The sequence below is a fragment of the Gastrolobium bilobum genome, unplaced genomic scaffold (genome assembly GCF_033153095.1).
Source record: "Gastrolobium bilobum isolate Gb01-03AN ecotype WA unplaced genomic scaffold, APGP_CSIRO_Gbil_v1 utg15774, whole genome shotgun sequence".
Classification (NCBI taxonomy): Eukaryota; Viridiplantae; Streptophyta; class Magnoliopsida; order Fabales; family Fabaceae; genus Gastrolobium; species Gastrolobium bilobum.
In genome coordinates, this window is record NW_026898415.1 from 29364 (window position 1) to 35743 (window position 6380).

General features: G+C 43.6%; 1 non-coding gene across 1 annotated transcript; it reads left to right on the top strand.

Annotated features, from left to right (window-relative positions):
* The first annotated feature begins 5401 nt into the window (after window positions 1-5401).
* Window positions 5402-5508, top strand: LOC133316050 (small nucleolar RNA R71). Its single transcript, XR_009752165.1, has one exon. It is a non-coding gene; the product is annotated as a small nucleolar RNA R71 (small nucleolar RNA).
* The last annotated feature ends 872 nt before the right edge of the window (window positions 5509-6380 follow it).

Below are 6380 nucleotides of genomic sequence, written 5' to 3' on the forward strand. Positions count from 1 at the left end.
CTGACGTTGAGTACCGAATAAGTGAAGGTTGCTGATCTTCTGTCTCACTATCACTCAGGGTTTGGTGTTTTCTCTGTCCATTCCTGGATGTGATTCTTCAGAACTTGCCTTTCTGCTGTTTTCCTAGGAAGTACAGTTGTCTTCCCTTCCAAGGATCTTTGACGGATGAGTGTATGGAAGTGTGGAAGAATGGTGGTCTGAATTGTGGGGTCAAGGAACGTTTGCTTTTGTGCCTTTGAACTTGGACTTTTTCTGTTTGAGGAAACACCTTTTCTTATACCTTTTTCCCCTTTTGGAGGAAGGTTTTCTGATATTCTTTTGAATGGCTGTTCCCTTTTTCTTTGCTTTTCTTTCTTCTCTGTCCTTGTTGTTCATTTTTGGATTCTGTTCCTTGCCCTTTTGGTTGACCTGGTGATGTGTTAGTGACTGTGGATGGAATGGAAGTGAGTGTGTGGTTCTGTTTGATCCTTGTTAGTGAAATCCATCTATTCTTCAGCAGTACTCACAATATCCAGGCAAGTTTAGAAGTTTCATTGTGGTGACACCTCAGGAACGCTCTCATAAGTGAATGTTTGGTCTTTTTCTTCGTTCCTTACCAGCTTTAGTTCACACAGATCAGCTTCCTTCAAAAATATGAGGATTAAATTCCCTGCACTTTTTCTATTTCAAGTACTCAGAGAAACAATAAGCATGATTAATCGGTGACTTTGTGTTTCGTGTTGTTGACTATTTCAAAATTGTACAGCCTTAATACTATAACTGAAATGTCTGTACCAAGCAGTTTGATCAAAAAGTCTTTTTCATTGCAAAAATTTTATTTACAAGGGAACGAAAAAAATAAAAATAAAGTAAACAATACTGAAAATTAAACTAAAAACAAGTAGGAGGGTTTTCTCCTTTTCTTGATTAGCTTTTTTTGGTGAAAGACTAGCTTCTCTAGGGTTCTTTTGAGAATCTCAGAACTTATCAAGGGTGTTAATCTTTGTGGCGTTCATAGGCTTATCAATCTTTGGATTGTGGCGCCTTCCAGTTATCGTTTCTTGATTGTGTTCACAAATTCTTGTATCAAACCCTATCACCCAAACCTTCAATTTTCGTCCAAAATAGTCTCGGTTCATATCTCCTGATATACGCGTCGGTTTTCGGTGATTCTTGAGTCAAAGTCGCGATTCAGAAAGAGATATTTCACCTCGATTTGGAAACATCTGATTCTGAGGTTTATAGCGTGAGATACGCTCTGTTATTAACAGGTCGTGTTGGTGGATAATTTTGGGTTAGAATTTCCATTCCTAGTAGATCCATTCCTCCATTCCTATTGGGGATCATATCATTTTCACTGGGGACGTCTCTTGTCCAGGTTCTTTTTGGCAGCTTCAGCTTCTTTAGCCTTATCAATTTCTTCTTGTGTCAGAGGTCTCCTTCTGAGCTGATCTCTCAATCTTAAAACTTCAGCTGCGGGTAGCCATCTCTCAGCATCTTTCAGTAGATCGCTGATGACTGCAACCAGGTAATTGATGGTGGACCTCATCATGGTTCTGCCAGTGCGAAAATGGATAACTTGCTTCTCAACATCCAGTAATCTCATTTCCAACTCATAGATTTTCCTCTCCAGATAAGTTCCAAAGGCCTTGATGGCTTCTTTGGTTTCTTTTCTTTCTTCAGAGTGCTTGAGGAGGAGCTTATTCAGCAGGAGTTCAGCTCTGTAGTTATGCATGGAGTTGGAGTGGATCAGGGAGTCATATGCTCTTCTGATCTTCCTCTTAACAGCTTGGAGTGTTGACTCACAGGATGCAGCACTGGTTCCTTGGATGGTTGTCCTGATGGTGCTGAGCTGTTGCTCTCTCTCTCTCTCTCTCTCTCTCTCTCTCTCTCTCTTCCTTTTGCTGTTCTTGAAATGTGTTGAAGGCATAGGAGAGTTGATCCAATCCGTCCCTTAGAGCCTTCAACTCTTCATTGGTGCTTGTCATGTCAAGTTGGGGGACGAATTGCTTTGCTGGCAGCAATTATTCTATCTTCTTCCCCATCATTTCAAAAATTTCAGCAATCCCAATTTGTGATCTCTTTCTAGCTGGGATGGGGATTGTTGTAGCAGGGGATGACTTCTGCTGGGTTTGCTACTGACTGCCGCCAACATCCAGAGGTGTTTCAGGTGCTTGTTTGGTGGCAGCCTCTGGTGTTTTGGATGATGAGGGCATTGCTTCAGTGTGTTCCTCCATCAGTGGGGGGACTGCCATCCCTTCTTCTTCTGCTAAAGCTCTGGCTAGAGCTTCGTCCCCAGTGGTGTCAGGACAGTTAACAGGATACAAGAGGGGGCCTCCCAGATTGATTTGCCTGGGGGTAGATGGCTTTTTCTTCTTTTTAGGGGATTCCACAAGAATCCCTTTTCCTCTGTCATTTTTCTTCTGTGGCTGAGCCTCTTGCTCAGCCACTGTTGTTTCAGCAGCAGATGCTGCTTCTTTTTCTGTTCTTCCCTCTCCTTGTTGTTGCCTAGGAGAGGGTTGTGGGGTGATATGTCTTGGTGGAGAGTGAGCAGGTGGTGGGGACGGAATGTCAGAGAATGTGGAGTCTGAACTGCTTGGGGACGTCTCCTTAGCAGCTTCTAATTTGGGTGCTGACATTTTGCCAACCTTCAGCCTCTTTGCTAAAGGCTCATTGCTCTCACTCTCCTCCTCCTTGTCAGGGAAGGTGATGGGGTTTTCAGAGGATGCTCCCTCTGGCCTTTTGCTGCTGATAACCCCCTTCAGCCTCTAACTCGAACGTTCCCCCTTTCTTGGGGGAGCTTTAGCAGGGGGTTTCTTCTTGCCCTGCTTGCTATCAGCAGCAGCAGGGGTATCCTTCTTTACCTTGGCAGGAGGAGGGATAGTTCTTCTTGCCGGAACGTGGGCAGAAGTGGGGGATTTTGAAGGAGTAGCCTTTGTGGTTTTCTTCTGAGGGGCCACAGGAGCTTCCTCCTCATCATCAGTGGTGGTGGTGCGTCTGAGGCTTTCTGGAATGGGCTGGGTGGTATCAATATAGGTGCTCTTAAGACCATTCCAGGTCTTAGCATCGATGATAGATGCTACCTTTGTTATGTCATCTGGATGAGCTTCCACACCAGCCTTTAAACAGAGCTTGGTGATTAGGCATGGAAGGCAGACGGTGGTCTGTCTCATCTCCCTCTTCAATCTGTTATAGATGAGGGGTACTGCATCAAAAGGAGTGTTCTTGATGATGCAGTAAATTTGGACTTGCAGTGCCCAACTAGCAGAGGCTTCATGGGTGGAGGGAGTGATGTTGGAATTGGCAAATAATGCCCATAATCTAGCTATGTCCTTCATGCTCCCCTTGCAGAGGGACCCTTTGTATTAGACAGGGTTCCTGATGGCTATTGTATCCTTCAGGTCCCCCAGGAAGCTGGACACTTCCTTACTGTCAATGTACTCTTGGTACGGACAGTTGGAAACAGTAGGAAGGTAGAGTACTTCCTGGATATCAGTGGGGGAAAATGACACTTGTTTTCCCCTCACCGTGACAACATCAGTGGTATCTTCTTAAGGTAGCCTCCTCGTCTGGTACATAAACTCTCCCACCATGGAGACATTCATCTCTCGATCGTCAGTGGCAAAACGAAGCCACTTGAGGTTGATCAAGGTTTTCTTTACGAACGGTGGCATAACCAGTTTGTCCTGCTGCATGGATATGTTTCTTTCTGGGTACAGATGGATGATGGGTTCAGTGAGCTCTGGTTCTTGGCCATGGCTGGCCACAGGAGTCATCTTTAGCAGAAAGGAGGTTAGGGCACAATGCAGAGGGAGAAAAGGTTCTGAGTTAAATGGAAGTAGTAAAACTCGAAGAAAGAAAAGGTTGGGTTTAAATAGAAAATGGAGGAGGAAAACGAAGAGTTTTCTGGGACGTGGAGGTTTAGGAGAGGAGGTTGAAGAGGTAGTGGAATGGGGACGTTACAGAATGAGTGGTCAGCAGTTAGTGACCAGTTACTGATGGTGATGAGTGTGAGAAGATGGAACGATTTAGGTCAGGACGTGGGAGAGAGGGAAAAAAAAGAGTGCAGTTGTTTTAATGGTTGAGGAGACAGTTGCTTTTTATGAGCACGTTTTCAAGATTTGCAATGAATGCAAATTTGATATGGCTGCGTACCTTTTTAAGTGACTCAGCAGGGACAGGTGTCCCAATCACTCTTATCTCCTAACCCAGGGAACGTTCCCTTTGTCTTTTCCTAAATAAATAAATAAACAACTAAAAAAGTAACATACAAAGGTGTTAAATGTAAATCTAATTTAACTAATGGAAAGGGGACGTACTAACCTATCACCTAACTACTTATTATTTACTAAAATAATAACTTTGCAAAATATATATATATAAATAAATTAATTAAAAAAAATTTTAATTGGGATTGTGTGGTCAGGGACCACCCCAAAACTACGTTCCTGGAACGAAACGTATCTTATTTGGACTTTTTGGAGTGGAACATCGGATGTCCCCTCCTTTTTGGGAGCTATGTGGTTAAGAGTAACCACCCCAAAACTTCGCTCTTTGTCAGAGAGCAAATGCATACACTGGGTTGCCTCCCAGTCAACGCTTAGCTTAATGTCTTTAGCTAGACATGGTACTTACCTCTTAAGTGGATTCAGAAGTGGTTGAGGGAACTTCAGTGTCCCCTGGCAGTGATCCTGGTGTTCTTGTTTGAAGATTGGCAGCAATCTGTCCCAGATGGGACTCAATGTTCCTGACCACCGCATCGTTCCTGGTGACATATTCCTTGACATAGTTTTCCAGGCTATTGATGCGTTGGTCATCTCTGTGGAACGGAACATAATTGTTCCTCCTTGGTTCAAACGTTCCACTGCTGCTGCCTTGCTGATGCTGCTACTGTTGAGTATTGTATGGTCTGTGGTTCATGGGTGGCCTCCATTGGGGGTTATGGTTCTGATCTTTGGTGATAGTTCCTCCAGGATTTGAATTGGTATTGCGTCCTGCTTGTTAATTGTCTCTGGTGAAGTTCCTGTTGCCAAAATTTTCTGCATAACACACCAATGCAGTGGATGGGCAGTCTGTTGAGTCATGAAGGTCACCATAGGCTGAGCATGGTTCTGTTTCAGCTGCTGTGAGTTGCAAGACTTCCATCCTTGGTCAGCTTTTAGGTTCTTCACTTCTTTCATGAGTGATGCCAGCTGGGCTTCCATGGCAGTTTGTTTATCCAGTTCTAGCATGCCTGGCTTCCTCACTGGATTTCACCCTATCTATTGGCCATTGGAGACATCTTTCAGCAGTTCCTTCTATGATTTCATACCTGGATTCAAGTGTTCCTGTAAAAAAGTATCCTCCTACAACAAAATCTAAATGAGATTGAGAAGTATGGTCAAGTCCCTTATAAAATGATTGTAACACTCCTCAACTCTCTACCCTAGGGTTTGGACATTACCTGATGATGTCCTTGTATCTCTCCCATGCCTCATATAGATTCTCTCCATAAAACATTCTGAAGTTAGAGATTTCTGCTCTAACATCAGCTTGTCGAGACATGGGGAGAAACCTCTCTATGAATTTGTTAGAGAGCTCTTCCCATGTGTGGATTGATCCAGGGGAGAGAGTTTTCATCCATGTTTTTACTTTTAAGCCCAAGGAGTGAGGGAACAACCTCATTCTCATGCTTTCTTCTGTCACACCCTCCACAGCTTTGAAATTATCACAAATATCTTGGAATGTGGTGAGGTGTGTGTAAGGATCTTCCGCAGGGAGTCCATTGAAGATCCCTGCTTCCCTAATGTTGTGAAACATGATAGGTTTCAGTTCAAATTGGGTGCTACAGGAGGGAGGATGACTCCCCTGTCTGGTCTGTTCCTAAAAGGAGCAGCCAAAGTTCTGAAATTTTGTTCAGGAGGAATATCTTCATTATTGTTATTATGATCAGCCATGTTTTCAAGAATTTCTTCCCTGAGATTCCTTCTTCTTCTATGAAGAGTACGTTCTGGTTCAGGATCAAGGGGAAACTCACTGGAATGGTTAGAGTCTGTTTCTGACTCTTCACTCATAAACCATAAACACAAATTATATATAAACCATCATTAGTGCTTTGTTGTCTGAAGGAGAGGAAGTAAAGTTGATTGAAGTGCTTAAAAAGAACAAGATTGCCATGGGATGGTCATTTTCAGACCTCAAGGGTATTAACCCCTCTTTCTGCACTCATAAAATATTGATGGAAGAGGAGGTTAAACCAGTGAGGCAACCACAGAGAAGACTCAATCCTACTATGAAGGAGGTAGTGAGGAAGGAAGTGGTAAAGTTGCTTGATGCTGGAATGATCTATCCTATTTCAGATAGTGCTTGGGTGAGTCCAGTGCAGACAGTGCCCAAGAAAGGAGGAATGACTGTTGTGAGGA